General features: G+C 43.8%; 1 protein-coding gene and 1 long non-coding RNA gene across 3 annotated transcripts in view; one reads left to right on the top strand and one right to left on the bottom strand.

Moving 5' to 3' along the window:
* Positions 1–1,721: 1,721 nt before the first annotated feature.
* Positions 1,722–12,620, bottom strand: LOC140913989 (uncharacterized). The gene is made up of 3 exons (XR_012159728.1): positions 12,410–12,620; positions 12,013–12,068; positions 1,722–1,806 (listed from the first exon to the last, which is right to left on the bottom strand). It is a non-coding gene; the product is annotated as an uncharacterized lncRNA (long non-coding RNA).
* Positions 12,426–16,795, top strand: part of CCDC51 (coiled-coil domain containing 51) — a 75,650-nt gene continuing 71,280 nt past the window's right edge. The window contains exon 1 of one of the 2 annotated variants that reach the window (XM_073350768.1): positions 12,426–12,655. The gene's annotated coding sequence lies outside the window, so the exon portion shown is untranslated. The remainder of the gene's footprint in view (positions 12,656–16,795) is intronic. The other variant, XM_073350767.1, reaches the window with a different exon arrangement.

Genomic DNA, 16,795 nt, shown 5'->3' on the forward strand with positions numbered 1-16,795 from the left:
TGCTTTGAGCAGGGGTTTGGACTAGATGACCTCCTGAGGTCCCTTCCAAACCTGATATTCTATGATTCTATGAAGGTCTATTTGAGGCTGTAAGAATACAGACAACAGCAACCTTCCAATAGCAACTAGAGGCCCCAATCAGAATCAAGGCCTTGCTGTACTAAGAACTGGGGGGCAGGGGTGGGTGTGCACATGGATCAGCATTCATATCACACTTCCTGTTAGTACCTGGCTGGGACAAAGGAAGCTAATGATCCAAGCAGCACACCAAATTCGGTGATGAATCCTAGTGATGTACCACCTGAGGCATGTTGTGCATATGCTAAGACTAAGCAATGTGGAAACATGAGACATTTTAAGATCTTCAGGGCAGGGACTATGTAGAACAGACAGACAACAGAAGGTAGGGAGAAGAGATGGTGAATTTAAAAAAAAAAAGATTTTTTAAAAGGTCAACAAAATCATTTTTTGTATTTAAATACAGTTTTTAAAAATAAACATTTAAAAATAAAATTTGTAATTATGATAGATTACAGTATGTTTAGGCCTTAACATAGGCTATTAGAATCACGTACATTACATAAAAAATATAAGCAGTACATGTTTGCTACCCAAGTATTAAAGAAAGTCAAACCAATGAACTATTGGAAGTCAATGATTAAATACACAGAACCAGAGTTGGCTGAAGTGCTAAATTAGCTTTTCACAGCAGTAACCACTTTCTGCAGATACAAGGAGAATAATTTTATCTCAATTTATTCATTTAGTTTAGTTCAGTTCAACAACTAGTTAATTCAAAGTTAAGAAACTGATTGGGAGTTGAAAAAAACAGGAAAGTTTGTTTCACTCTTCCAATCTGTGAGTAATAACATGGTGTGAGAGGATGAGAACTAGTCGTTCCAAAATCTTGAAGGACATCGTGATCAGAAACAATCAGTTAAATTCACTAACTATAGCAAAACTTTTATATTAAACAGTTTTAAATGCAAAATATGTTTGATCAACTTTTTCTTATGTATCCTGCATATTTAAGACAGAATTTTATTTTTCTAATAAAAAGTGTTGGCGAGATGAAATAGTAATGGGATTGTCAGTGGGTACAGTTATTAGAATGGACTAGTTTGGGTCAATCAAGAAATCTTAATTGAATCATTCTGGTCTTCATTTGTCGCTCCTAATTTCTTGTGTGTGTTTAATAACTTGAGTAATTTGCAGTTAAAACCAGCTCACTTTGGAATTTAAAATAACTAAGGCTGTCAAGTGCAGGTGTTAACTGCAATTAATTAACTGAAAGCAAAATTAATGCATTAATTTTTTTAACATGTTAATTGCATACCTAGGACAGGGCGGGAGACATCGGCGGCAGGGGGGCTGAAGCAACCCCAACCCACAGCTTCCTGGGTGATGGTGGGACTGGAGCCCTGTGCCACAAACCCCACCGGGGGGGGGGAGGGGGGGGGAAGAGAGAGAGAGAGAAGAGGCTGGAGCCTCGAGTCCCCAGGCCTGACCCTATATTTGTATATTTGAAAATATAGAAACCGGCAAAAACTATTTAAATAAATGGTATTCTTATATTGTTTAACAGTTCGATTAATCACTTGACAGCCCTAAAAATAACCTAAAGTATAGTCCTTGCTATGGCAGTGTAGCAAAAAACATTAAAAATAATTTCTTAACTTTTGCTATCCTTAAGGCAAGCCAGTTATTGAGTGGGCCACTTACTAAGGGGGCCTTTCCCAGAAGCTTTTGTCTTCATCTCCGCAAGTTTCTTCTGCTCTTCCTTCTGTTTTTGCTTGAACGCCAAATCTTCCTGAAGAAAAGTCAACATTTGTTAGCATCTTCCCTCTGACCACTGCAGTGGACAAGGGTTTTGTGAAAAACAGTAAACTGGAGGTAAGCAACTGGAAATCATAAAATTACAGAAAACAAGAAAACCCACAAAACTATAAATCTCTTCTAAACTAAAGCAAGATAGCCATAGAATCATAGAAATGTAAGACTGGAAGGGACCTCAATAGTAATAACTAGACCATTCCTGACAGGTGTTTGTCTAATCTGTTCTTAAAAACCTCCAATGACGGAGGTTCCATAACCTTCCTATCCAGCGGTTCTCAAACTGTGAGCTGGGACCCCAAAGTGGGTCGCGATCACATTTTAATGGGGTCGCCAGGGCTGTTAAACTTGATGGGGCCTGGGGCTGAAGCCCAAGTCCAAGGCCCATAAAGTCCTCAAGCTTCAGTACCCCCACAATGGGGGGACTCAGGCTTCGGTCCCTCTCTCTGGGGTCTTGTAGTAATTTTTGTTCTCAGAAGGGGGCTGCGGTACAATGAAGTTTGAGAAATCCTGCCCTAGGCAATTTATTCCAGTGGTTAACCATCCTGACAGCCTAATGTCCAGCCTAAACCTCCTTTGCTGCAATTTAAGCCCATTGCATCTTGTCCTATCCTCAGAAGTTTAGAAGAATAATTCTTCTCCCTCCTCCTTGTAACAACCTTTTATGTATTTGAAAACCGTTATCATGTGTGTGTTCCATCCTGCCCCCTGTCAGTCTTCTCTTCTCCATATTGAACAACCCCAATTTTTTTTTCAATTTTCCCTCAAAGTCACGTTTTCTAGACCTTTATTCATTTTTGTTGTTGTCCTCTGGGCTTTTATTGGACACAATACTCCAGTTGAGGCCTAATCAGTGCTGAGCGCATCAGAAGAATTACTTATTGTGTTTTACAACACTCCTGCTAATACATCCCAGAATTATGTTCACTTTTTTGCGACAGTGTTATGCTGTAGATTCATATTTAGCTTGTGATCCATTATGACCTCTAGATCCCTTTCCGTAGTACTCCTTCCTACGCAGTCATTTCTCATTTTGTATGTGTGTAATTGATTATTCCTTCCTAAATGGAGTATTTTGCATTTGTCCTTATTGAATTTCATCCTATTTACTGCAGCCCGTTTCTCCAGTTTGTCCAGATCATTTTGAATTTTAATTCTATCCTCCAAAGCACTTGCAACCCCTCCCAGCTTGGTATCGTCCGCAAACTTCACAAGTGTACTCTCTATGCAGTTATCTAAAATCACTGATGAAGATATTGAACAGGACTGGATCAGGACTGATCCCTGACGGACCCTTGATATGCCATTTCATATAATATTAAATGCCCAAAAATTAACAAAATGAAGGTTGCCCAGTGCAGCCATGGGCCCTACCAGAATATGGAGAGTGGCTAAACTTTAACCTCTGGAAACCAGGAAATACGAAGTTAAATACATACCAGACTCTCAACGTAACCTTAACCCTTCCCTTTTTGAGCAATACCCCAACATGCTAACACCACACATAGCTCCTCTAAGGATGGAGTGCTGCTAAGGAACACCGTTACAGGTTGGCTTAAAAAAAAAAAATCAATTTAACCTTCTAAAAAAACAACGAAGTGTTATTTTTAATTGAAATTATATTACTTGTCCTTTTTTAAATGAAACCATTTTAAAATTAAATTTGAAGTTATGACAACATAGGTTAAGGGCTAAATATACTACAATCTATTAGAATCTTTTACGTTAAATAGAAAGTATTGACCAGTATATGTCTGCTGCTTAAATTTTGAAGAACATCAAACTATTGAACTGGTAGAAGTCACTTATTAAGCACCTGGAATCAGAGTCTGTTGATGTGCTAAACGAAAACTTCTGACAGCACTAGCCTCTTTTGCACATGCAAAGAGAATATTTTCTTCTTTTCAGTTTATTCAACTAGTTCAGTTCAACAATTAGTTAATTAAAAGTTAAGAAACCGATTGGGAGCTGAAAGAGCTGGAGAGCTTGTTTTTCTCTTGCAGTCTACGAATGAAAAAAAAATAGGTGTGAAAGGATGAGATCTACTAATTCTAAAATCTTGAAAGACATGAAGGCCAGAAACCATCAGTTCAATTAACTAACTACAGTTACTACTTCCTTTGTTTAAAAAAATCGTTTTGTTTTAAATGAAAATGCATATTGTGTTAGACCTAAGAAAAAAAAGTATGTAGCCAGCACATTTAAGGTAGTTTGATTTAATATAAATGCAGTTTTTATGCATTTTAAAATAATTCTAAATTTCCATCCAAATCCAGCTGGACACAATTCATGAGCACAAAAATAACCAAGTAAATGAGAAATGCATCATTTATGATTTCCTAGCATAATAAAAATGTAAAACTTAAGAATCTGAAGAAATACATACGAAGTTATGCAATAAGTCTGCATCAATAGTGTATCCTCCTCGTTAGCAAGAAGTACCAAGTTTACCATAAAGGCAATATTTAGTTACAAATTAAAATCTTGTAATGGTTACCAACCAATGAGAATCAACCTTTTCTTTAGGAAAATAACCAAAATTACAAATGCAAAACAAAATTAAAATAAATTATTTAAATCAAGAATTCTTGTTTGCTGATTTAAACTATGATTAAAATCAGTGACATGTACTGGTTTGATTTAAAACAATCCAACCTCAGAAGGGATGCAATATATTTGTAGAATGATGGGTGACAAACATGTTAGCGATGCATTTTGTATTTTAAAACAATTATGCTCTTTAAAACAATCCCCACAACAAGAAAACTCCTGGGCACCTCTGTTGATGCAATCTACACAACTCAGCACTGAGATGAGACATACTTGATCCCGCAAGATGCACATACACTTCTCTTCACATCATAGCAACAACTCTGCCAAGATGCTCCAACTAATCACTCCACCATTCAATAGAGCTACACCTAACAGTGAATGCAGCTGGAGTGAATGCAGATAAATGCTGGAATTCAAATGTGTGGAATAACACCAACCCAGTGGAACAGGCCATGTCTATACGTACAGCAGCACCAATGCAGCGCATCTGGTGAAGAAGTTCTATGACAACAGAAGAGCTCTCCTATCAGCATAGCAGAACCACCTCCACAAACAGCAAAAGCTATGTCAGCAGGAGAAGCTCTCCTTCCTCTTATCTACCTATAGATTAACAGATTTTTAGGACCAGAAGCGAGCCATTAAGTAGCCATAAAATGCTATTCATATCAATGAAAATTCTGCAGCAAAACTGGATTAGAGTAAGGAGAGACCACTGTCCACAATTAAGGCTTGGTCTACACTATAAATTTATGTCAGTAAAACTACGTTGCTCAGGGGTGTGGATTTTCTACACCCTGAAGCAACAGTTATATCAACCTAACCACTAGTGTAGACAGCACTACCACCTCTTGGAAAGGTGGAGTACCTATACCAATGGTAAAGCTTCTTCATTCGCTGTAGCAGCTGCTGCAGTGCTCTAAGTGTAGGCAAGCCCTGCTACAAGCTTGCCTACAAGATGCTACAAGCAGGCCACATCGCAGACCAAAGAGTTACAGTGAGTCCGGGATTTACAACAGAGGCAGCTGCTTACTGGCTCTATGCAGTCTCAGCACATTCCATTAGCCAGCTTCTCAAATGCTGCCACCGTGGCTGCATGCGGCCACCTGGGCAGAGATGTGGGAGGGGGCAAAGCAGCGGCCGCTCCCTGCAGCACTGAGGGGCTCCAGGGGCAAGCTTAACTCTCCCTTCTCCCATCAGCCTTGGAGCTCTGGCAGCCACCTCTGAGCTTCAGGCCCCCACCCTCCCAGTTTAAGGGCTCTGGGCTTCAGCTGCAGGGCTCTTGGCTTCAGCCACCCCACCCCTGCTCTAGCCATAGGGCTCCGGCTCTGGGCTTCAGCCCACAGTAGCAGGGCTTCAGCAGTGCCAGCCTTACCTGGCACCATGGTCAAGAGGCAAGCAGGGGGGTGAGAGGCCATAGAAGGGAGCTCGGGGTGATTAACTATGTATCTACATTTCAATCATGCTTACTCTGGGTGACACCTACAGCTAGCCCTGAAAATGAAGAAGCCAGACGGTTTTGCTGATGAGCCATCAGCAAAGCCAATGGACCCTGGTAGAACTTAACCTTCCTGTGAAAGTTTTGGCCAGCCTTTAAGCAATGGCTGCTATAATATTGCATGAGCATGTGACCAGATCACATGTTTTTGGATTCCATCTTGCTATGTCTGGGTTTTTTCCACAAACCAGACTGAGAACCAAGTTTTGAAACAAAGGGTTCCTGCCATACGCTAAAGCTATATAAGGTAGGGACTAACATAATCTGTTGTTCTTCACTCCCCACACAAAGAGACCCCTGGAAATATCTGAGGAACAAAGATAGAACTGTGGGAAGTGCTGGACACAGACTAAAGGGATTTCTAGCCTGTATATCAGTGGTCACCAACCGGTTGATTGCGATCAACTGGTTGATTCTAGAGGATCTCCCAGTTGATCGTGATCTCCGGCGGCACAGCAGGACTGCTGCTAAGACAAAAAAGAAAAGGAGTACTTGTGGCACCTTAGAGACTAACCAATTTATTTGAGCATGAGCTTTCGTGAGCTACAGCTCACTTCATCGGATGCATACCGTGGAAGCTGCAGAAGACATTATATACACACAGAGACCATGGTGTGTATATAATGTCTTCTGCAGCTTCCACGGTATGCATCCGATGAAGTGAGCTATAGCTCACGAAAGCTCATGCTCAAATAAATTGGTTAGTCTCTAAGGTGCCACAAGTACTCCTTTTCTTTTTGCGAATACAGACTAACATGGCTGTTACTCTGAAACCTGCTGCTAAGACAGGATCCCAGCCTGCCCCAGCCCCATGCCACTCCCGGAAGTGGCCAGTGCAGCCCTGGGGGCAGGGGTCTCCCTCCGCACACTGCTCCTGCCTGCAAGCATTGCTCCCGCAGCTCCCATTGGTTGGGAACAGGGAGCTGTGGCCAATGGGAACTGCGGGGGTGGTGCTTGCAAAGGGGCAGCGCACAGAGCCACATGCTGCCCCCCACTCCTCCCAGGGACCACAGGGGCGTGTTGGCCCCTTCCAGGAGCAGCATGTGGCCCCTTCCGGGGACAGCAAGTGACGGGGGGTGAGAGAGGGAATGAGTGGGGCGGGGCTTTGGAGAAGGGTTGGGGTAGATCCTCAGTTGCCTTTAAACTCAAAAAGTAATCTTGGGAGTAAAAAGGTTGGAGACCACAGTTGTATATGTAAACCTGAGAAACCCAAGCTGTAAAGCTAACGCAGCTTGTGCCTTAAGAATCTGCAAGTCTGCCTGTACCATCAGTTAGGGTGAGAATCTGCTAATTCATATCCAATCTATCTAGTACATTAAGCTTAGTGTGCGGTTTGTTTTTTTTATTTGCTAGGTAACCTGCTTTGATCCGTTCACTATCCCTTATAATCACTTAAAAATCTATCCTTTGTAGTTAATAAACTTGTTTTTGCTTTATCTAGACCAGTGAGGTTGAGTGAAATGCATGGGAAATCGTAGCTCAAGGGGCAAAGGCTGTTGCATATTCCTCTCCACATTGAGGGGGAGGTGAACTGGACAATAAATTCATACTGGTTGGGGTTTGGACTGAGGCAGGACAGTAAAGCTCTGGGGTCCTAGGCTGGGAAGCTGGTGGTTATTTTGTCTGTAGCCTCTCTATTGTTGGTTCACATGCAGTGGCTGGTCAGAGAGCCTGCATGTAACTGCAGCTGGGTCGGTGTGTCCGTACCTGTGGGTATACTGGTGGAAATGTAAGACCGGGAGCATGTCTGCAGCTTGTCACAGCAGCACAGTGTGAGAGGGAGCCCAGGCTGGTGGGTCAGAGGGCTCAGCGGTACCCCAGTTTCAGGTGGTACCCCAGGGGGAACATATCACAGTGCATATTTGTTTTTCCTAAAGCTAAGCTCCTGGCCCTCAGAGTACAGACTTTGGAGACCAGAGTGGCTAAACTGGAGGAGCTGAGACAGACAGAAGTACATAGATGAGACTTTCTGGGACACAGTAGAACGGTCCCACCCCCCAGTCTGACAGCCTCTGTGCTGTTGAGGAGGATCAAAGTCGCAGGGAAGGACAACATCCAACTAGAACAGAGGGAAACAATCCTATAGTTGGGACCCTCCTTCCAGATGACGTTGTGGTATCCTCTCACACAGAGGTTACCTCTCCAGGGGAGGGAACTCCAGTTATTAGAAAGAGACAGGTAATAGTTATGGGGAATTTGATCATTAGAAACATAGATAGCTGGGTTTGCGATGACTGGGAGAACCGCATGGTGACTTGCCTGCCTGGCGCAAAGGTTGCAGATCTCTCGAGACATCTAGAAGGACTTATGTGTAGTGCTGGGGAGGAGCTGGTGGTTGTGGTACATGTAGGTACCAGTGACATAGGGAAGGATAGGAGGGAGGTCCTGGAGGCCAAATTTAGGCTGCTAGGTAAGAGATTGAAATCCAGAACCTCCATGGTAGCATTCTCTGAAATGCTTCCAGTTCCACGCACAGGGCCAGTTAGATAAGCAGAATTGCAGGGTCTCAATGCATGGATGAGACAATTGTGTAGGGAGGAGGAGTATAGATTAGGAACTGGGGAAACTTTTGGGAAAGGGAGAACCTGTACAGGAAGGATGGGCTCCATCTATACCAAAATGGAACCAGATTGCTTGCACTTAAAATTAAAAAGGTTGTAGAGAAGTTTTTAAACCAAGGGCTGGGGGAAAGCCAACAGGTGTGGAGGAGCACGTGGTTCGGACAAACATCCCTTAGGAGAGGATCTATTAATGGAGATTTTCTATGTCCTAGTAAGGAGGAGAGGATGGAATATGATAAAATACAGGTAGGATCTGATGAGAAACAGTCAAATGAAAAAAAATCCCATTCAATTACATCATGTAATGGCAGACAGCTGAAAAGTGACAAGTTTTTAAAGTGTTAATATACAAATACTAGAAGTCTAAATAATAACATGGGTGAACTAGAGTACCTTGTATTAAATGAGGATATTGGTATAACAGGCATCACAGAAACTTGGTGAAATGAGAATAATGGGACACAGTAATATCAGGGAACAAAATATACAGTTTGTGCTGGTGCGGGAGTGGCTCTATATGTGAAAGAAAGCATAGAATCAAATGAAGTAAAAATCTTAAATAAACCAAACTGTATCACAGAATCTCTATGGATAGTAATGCAATGTTCTAATAATAAGAATATAGCAGTAGGGCTATATTACGGACTGTGAAAGTGACTGTGAAATGCTCAGGGAGATTAGAGAGGCTAAACATTTTTTTTTAAAAACCTCAATAGTAATGGGCAATTTCAACTATCCCCATATTGACTGGGTGCATGTCAACTCAGGATAGGATGCAGAGATAAAATTTCTAGACACCACTAATGACTGCTTCTTGGAGCAGCTAGCCCTGGAACCCACAAAACGAGAAGCAGTTCTTGATTTAGTCCTAAGTGGAGCACAGGATCTGGTCAAAGAGTTGAATAGCAGGACCGCTTGGTAATAGTGACCATAATATAATTAAATTTAACATCCCTGTGGCGGGGAAAACACCCCAACACCGTAGCATGTAATTTTAGAAAGGGGGACTACAGAAAAATGAGGAAGTTAGTAAAACAGAAATTAAAAGGTACAGTGCCAAAAGTGAAATCCCTGCAATCTGCATGGAAATTTTGTGAAGACACGAGAATAGAGGTTCAACTTAAATATATGCCCCAAATTAAAAAACATAGTAAGAGAACCAAAAAAATGACACCATGGCAAACCAACGAAGTAAAAGAAGCAGAGAGAGACAAAAAGGCATCCTTTAAAAAGTGGATGTTAAATCCTAGTGAGGAAAATAGAAAGGAGTATAAACCCTGGCAAATAAAGTGTAAAACTATAATTAGGAAGGCCAAAAAATTTGAAGAACAGCTAGCCAAAGACTCAAAAAGTAATAGCAAAAAAATTTTTTAAGTACAACAGAAGCAGGAATCCTGCTAAACCGGTGGGGCCACAGGATGATCGAGATGCTAAAGGAGCACTCAAGGACGATATGGCCATTGCAGAGTAACTAAATGAATTATTTGCATTGGTCTTCATGGCTGCGGATGAGAGGGACATTCCCAAACCTGAGCAATTCTTTCTAGGTCACAAATCTGAGGAACTGTCACAGATTGAGGTTCATTTGAGGAGGTTTTGGAACAAATTGATGAACTAAACAGTAATAAGTCACCAGGACCAGATGGTATTGAGCCAAGAGTTCTGAAGGAACTCAAATGTGAAATTACAGAACTACTAACTGTGGTTTGTAACCGACCATTTAAATCAGCTTCTGTCAAATAACTGGAGGATAGCTAAGTGATGCCAATTTTTAAAAAGGGCTCCAGAGGCGATCCCAGCAATTACAGGCCAGTAAGCCAGACTTCAGTACCGGGCACACTGGTTGAAACTATAGTAAAGAACAAAACTGTCAGACACATAGATGAACATGATTTGTTGGGGGAAGAGTCAACATGGTTTTTGTAAAGGGAAATCATGCCTCACCAATCTACTAGAATTCTTTAAGGGGTTAAAAAGCATGTGAACAAGGGAGATCCAGTACATATAGTATACTTAGATTGTCAGAAAGCCTTGTGATAAGATCCCTCAAAAAAGGCTCTTAAGCAAAGTAAGCTGTCATGGGATAAGAGGGAAGGGCCTCTCATGGACTGGTATCTGGTTAAAAGATGGGAAACAAAGGGTAGCAGTTTGCAGAATGGAGAGAGGTAAATAGTGGTGTCCCCCAGGGGTCTGTACTGGGACCAGTCCTATTCAACATATTCATAAATGATCTGGAAAAAGGGATAAACAATGAGGTGGCAAAATATGCAGATGATACAAAACTACTCAAGATAGTTAAATCCCAGACAGACTGCAAAGAGCTATAAAAGGATCTCTCAAAACTGGGTAACTGGGCAACAAAATGGCAGATGAAATTCAATGTTGATAAACGCCAAGTAATGCGTATTGGAAAACATAATCTCAACTATACATATTAAATGAGAAAGTCTAAATTAGCTGTTACCACTCAAGAAAGGGATCTTGGAGTCATTGTGGATAGTTCTCTGAAAACATCTATTCAATGGGCAGCTGTAGTCAAAAAAGCAAACAGAATGTTGGGCATCATCAAGAAACAGAGAGATAATATAACAGAAAATATCATATTGCCTCTATATAAATCCATGGTACGCCCACATCTTGAATATGGCGTGCAGATGTGGTCACCCCATTTCAAAAAAGATATACAATATTGGAGATATTTAGATTTAGAAAAGGGAAATAAAAATGATTAGGGGTATGGAGTGTCTGCCATATGAGGAGAGATTAATAAGACTGGGACTTTTCATCTAGAAAAAGAGATGACTAAGAGGCGATATGATAGTGGTCTATAAAATCATGACTGGTGTAGAGAAAGTAAATAGGGAACTGTTATTTACTCCTTCTGATAACACACAAACTAGGGGTCACCAAATGAAATTAATAGGCAGTAGATTTAAAACAAACAAAAGGAAGTTTTTTTTCACACAATGCAGTCAACCTGTAGAACTCCTTGCCAGAGGATGTTGTGAAGGCCAAGACTGTAACAGAGTTCAAAAAAGAACTAGATAAGTTCACAGAGGATAGGTAGATCAATGGCTATTAGCCAGGATGAGCTGGAATGGTGTCCCTAGCTTCTGGCAAACAGAGGCTGGGAATGGGCAACAGGGGATGGATCACTTGATGATTACCTGTTCTGTTCATTCCCTCTGGGGCACCTAGCATTGGCCACTGTCAGAAGACAGGATACTTTGGTCTTACCCAGTATAGCCTTTCTCATGCTTGCAGGGAGCTGCTGGAGGTGAGCGCCCCCCCCCCCCCCCATGTCTCTTCTGCACCTCAATCCCCTGCCCCGAGCATTTCAGGAAAATGTGTCAGACCCGCCATCAATAAGAGGGTTTTTTTTGGTTGTGAGAACCCCTGCATTAGACCACAGCTTCACTGTGGCCAGGTTACCAGTCAAGTTTACCTCCAAAAAACCCGGTTATAGGTGCCACTGCTCCCCAGACCCTAGTCCAAGGTGAGCAAAGTCCCCTACCAGTAGCCCGACCCTCAGCCCACCCACGAAGGGAAGAGCTCAGCACTGACTCCCACCTCGTCCATGTCCTTTGTCTGTTTCTTCGGTTGCTTCAGAGGTTTCTTCTTACCGCCTACACCAAGGGAAAAGGAAAAAGTGAGACGCAGAGCCGGGTGTTCGCATGAGAGCTCCACCCCCACCCCAGGACCCTTCACGGGAGGAGGGAGAAAAGAGGAGAGGGACGCTCGCCCCAGAGCCCTCACGGGGAGAAAGGGAAAAGAGCGGGGGAGCGCGAGCGGCGCCCACTCCAGAGCCACGCACGAAGGGACGGCGGAAACACAAAGCCCAGCAAGTCTCTGTTTCCTCTGCGGCCGATCCGGGAAATGGGAAGGGCTCAGCCTCTAGCCGCACGAAAGCGAACCCTCAGGGCCGGCAGGAGAAAAGGGGACAATGGCTTTCTAGAGACCCCATTACCGTCTCTGCCCGACATAGCGCAGTGCAAGTCTCCACACGCTCCCAACCACAGCGCTGCCCGGAAGTACAAGTCCGTCGGCTTATCACTTCCGTCTGACTTTTTGCGGCCACCGTACAGTTTTAGGTGCCCGCTTCCGAGGTCAGCCGAGAGTGGTCAGCGCGTGCCCGAGATAGGAGAGACAGGAGTGGGGTACCGCGGCACGCGCTGAGAAGGGGTCGGTTGGGGACGCGCGTCAAGCCGGGCAGGTACTGATAAGGGGTTGCAGGCAGATGGGGAGAATGGGAGGGAGGGGTGAGCCGGGGGGGCGTCGAGGGAGTAATGGAGGGAGGCACGGGGGGGGGATAGAGGGAGTATTGGGGGGAAGTGCTTATGAGATTAATTTCAATGGTCTGCATTATGCAAGTGTTCAGACTAGTTTGTTATTAGTTCCATGGAGAGTTTGGGTCCGGGAATGGGCTTGGGGCATAGGAGGGGGCTTGGGGTGCCAGATGGGGGGTGCTCATCTCTGGCGGCTCCCCTTCCCTGCTGCTCCTGGCGGGGGTACAGCCAGGCAGCTCTGCGAGCAGCTAAGCTGTCTCCATCTGCGGATGCTGCCCCCCACAGTTCCCATAGGCTGCGGTTCCGGCCAACGTTTTGGGAGCCGTGGAGTCAGCGCTCGGGGCGGGGGGGAACAGAGGCAGAGTGCCTGTAGAACCGCCTGGCCACACCTCTGTCAGGAGCAACAGAGACAAGGAGCTGCCGGAGGTGAGTGCCCCCCCCCAAATCTGGCACCCCAAACCCCCTACCAGACCCAAACTCCCTCCCAGAGCATGCCCCGCAGCCCCTCCCACACCCCAGCCCCCTGCAGTCCCCACACCAACTGCACTATAAACCAGACTTTCGGAGCAGATCAGAAATGCCAGGGTATAGAGCTTGCCGGTTGGTAAAATGTCAGATAAAAGAGCTTTCACTGTACCAGGGTACAAAATATGTAGGAATGACAGAGTGCGTTGGTGGGGGAGTGGCACTGTATGTGGAAAAAAAGCATAGATTCAAATAAAGTAAAAATCTTAAATGAATCAAACTGTACCCTAAAATCTCTATGGCTAGAAATTCCATGTTTGAACAATTATAGTATTGCAGTGGGACCAGCCATAACGTGGACCACCTGACTAGAGTGATGATTGTGAAATGCTCAGGGAGATTAAAGTGACTGCAAAGGCAGGAAATGCAATAATAATGCAGGGTTTCAATTATTCTCATGTTGACTGGGTACAAATCACCTCAGAAAGGGATGCAGACACAAAATTTCTTGACACCATAAATGGCTGGTTCTTGGAGCAGCTTGTCTTGGGTACCACAATAGGAGAGGCAGTTCTTAATGTAGTCCTAAGTGTAGCATAGCATCTGGTCCAGGAGGTGACTATAGCTGAACTGCTTGGGGGGAAAATGCCTAAGAAACCTACCAAGGTAGCATTTAACTTAAAAAAGGGAAACACACACACAAAAAAGTGAGCTAAATGGAAATGAAAAGGAACTGTTACAAGGGTGAAGTGCTTGCAAACTGTGTGGAGACTATTTAAACACACCATAACAGAGACTCACACTAGATGTATACACCAAAAAAACCAGTAAGAGAACCACAAAATTCCACCATGGCTACACAGCAGAGTAAAAGAGTCAGTTAGAAGCTGTGACAGGATCCCCAGGGTGCAACCTGAGACTGTGGGACCACTCTGCCCCCTTAACTCACAAATCTGAGCTGTCTCTCCAGATGCCTTACTGGTGACAAACAGCAAATCCCTGCAGGTGCTGTTATCACTCAGTACAACCCCATCCAGCCAGATTCGTGAATGGCTCTGGGAGCATTCAAGCAATTACACAGAGAAAGGCACCAGCCAAATCCCCCCAGCTGCCAGCCTTGTACCACAGGGATATACAATCTTGCACCACTCAAGATCCTTTCTTGTTCAACACTCGCCTGGGCGTTGATTATCAACTTTGTTGTTGTCTCTGCGGAACTAATATCTGGTCAATCTCCAACTCACAGCATATTGTAGTGACAACCATACAGCACAATCTCATAACTTCATATGTACTAATGATATACATATTTGGACAGAACAGTGGCTTTCAGCAGATAATAACCTTTCCTATGATACCTTACACAGCATGCTTTATAAGAAATATCACAATTATATACAAATGATGAATATGGAGGTTACAGGGTGCTCCCCTAAAGCATAGGGTGTCACAGAAGCAAAAAGACATCCTTTAAAAATTGGAAGGCAAATCCCAGTGAGGAACGTAGAAGAGCATAAACTCTTAAGTACATCAGAAGCAGGAAGCCTTCCAAACAGTCAGTGGGGTCCCTGGATGATCAAAGTGCTAAAGGAGCACTCAAGAAAGACAAGGTCATTGCATAGAAATGAAATGAATTCTTTGCATCAGTCTTCACTGCAAAGGATGTGGGGAATATCCCTACACCTGATCCATTCCCTTTAAGTGACAAATGTGAGGAACTGTCCCAGACTGAAGTGTGAATAGAGAAGGTTTTGGACAAGATGATATTCAACCAAGTGTTCTGAAGGAACTCAGATATGAAACTACAGAACTACTAACTATAGCAGGGTGGCCAAACTATGGCTCACGAGCCACATGTGGCTCTTTTACAGGTAAAGTGCAGCTCGTGGTGCTGGCTCCCCCCCCTGCACAATTCTTGGGACCTCTGCCTTGCAGCAGGGTGTTAGGGTAGGGACTTCTGCCCAGTAGGGAGGGGGAGCCTTGGTGCTTCAGCCCCAAAGGCCATGCACAACAGGGCTCGGGGGTTCAGCAGGAGCAGGGCTGAAGCCTCAAGCCCCGGCAGGCGCCTCCTGCCAGCTGAAGCCTTGAGGTCCAGCAGTTGTGCCCTGGCTCTCAAACTTCTAAAGACTGTCGTATGCTGCTTGGAGGGTCAGTAAGTTTGGCCACCCCTGAACTATGGTATGTAACCTATCACTTAAATCAGCCTTTAAGCTTCTGAGGCAGTCTTGTACTGTGACGGATTGGATCACAGAAACCCCCGGGGGCTGCCAACTGATGTGCCAAGACTACTACTGTCCCTGCTTTCCCTGCCAGCTGGGGACTCCAGCACCCTGTCTTGTTGACCCAGACACGCCAGTCTGCTCCAACACAGACCCAGGGTCTGTAGCACGTGCTACAGTCTTAACTGAAAGCAACTTAAGTGTTCCTGTCTTTTAACACTCAGATGCCCAACTCCCAATGGGGTCCAAACCCAATGGGGTCCAAACTGTATAAAGCTTATACAGGGTAAACTCATAAATTGTTCGCCCTCTATAACACTGATAGAGAGATATGCACAGCTGTTTGCCCCCGCAGGTATTAATACATACTCTGGGTTAATTAATAAGTAAAAAGTGATTTTATTAAATACAGAAAGTGGGGTTTAAGTGGTTCCAAGTAGTAGCAGATAGAACAAAGTGAATTACCAAGCAAAATAAAATAGAACCCACAAGTCTAAGTCTAGTACAGTAATAAAACTGAATACAGATAAAATCCTCACTCAGTAAGCTTCCTTTTACAGACTAGTCTCCTTCTAATCTGGGTCCAGCAGTCACTCACAGCCCCATTACTGTCCTTTGTTCCAGTTTCTTTCAGGTAACCTTTGGGGTGGAGAGGCCATCTCTTGAGCAAGCTGAAGACAAAATGAAGGGGTCTCTCACGGGCTTAAATAGACTCTCTGGTGGGTGGAAACCCCCTCCTCTCTCTATGCAAAGTCCAGCTACAAGATGTGAGTTTTGGAGTCACATGGGCAAGTCGCATGTCCATGCATAACTCAGAACTTACAGGTGACAGCCGTTACCCACATGGTATCTTGAATGTCTCCAGGAAGACTTCTTATGTGGATTGGAACCTTCCAACATCCATTGTTTGTTAAATGCTTCTTGATTGGGTACTTAATTTGCACATTCCTTTCTCAAGACGCTGACCAAATGCTTTACAAAGGCTACTTAAAAAATCAAGCCAGTACACAGCCAATATTCATAACTTCAAATGCAAAACCGATACATGCATGCGAATAGGATTAATAGATTCAGTAGATCATAACCTTTACATAGATGTGTTACATGGCATATGTAGCATAAAACATAGTCCAGTTATGTCATATCTATATTCATAACAATATTTCCATAAAGCCATAAGGGGGGCACCGTCACATGTCCATTACAAGCCAGTAAGCTGAACTTCAGTTCCAGGCAAATTGGTTGAAACTATAGGAAAAACTAAGTTCTCAGACACATAGATAAACAGAATACATTGGGGAAGAGTCAACGCGGCTTTTGTAAAGGGAAATCCTGCCTCACTGCTTTATTACAAAAACAACGAGGAGTTCTTGTGGCACCTTA

The sequence above is a fragment of the Lepidochelys kempii genome, chromosome 7 (assembly GCF_965140265.1).
Source record: "Lepidochelys kempii isolate rLepKem1 chromosome 7, rLepKem1.hap2, whole genome shotgun sequence".
NCBI lineage: Eukaryota > Metazoa > Chordata > Testudines > Cheloniidae > Lepidochelys > Lepidochelys kempii.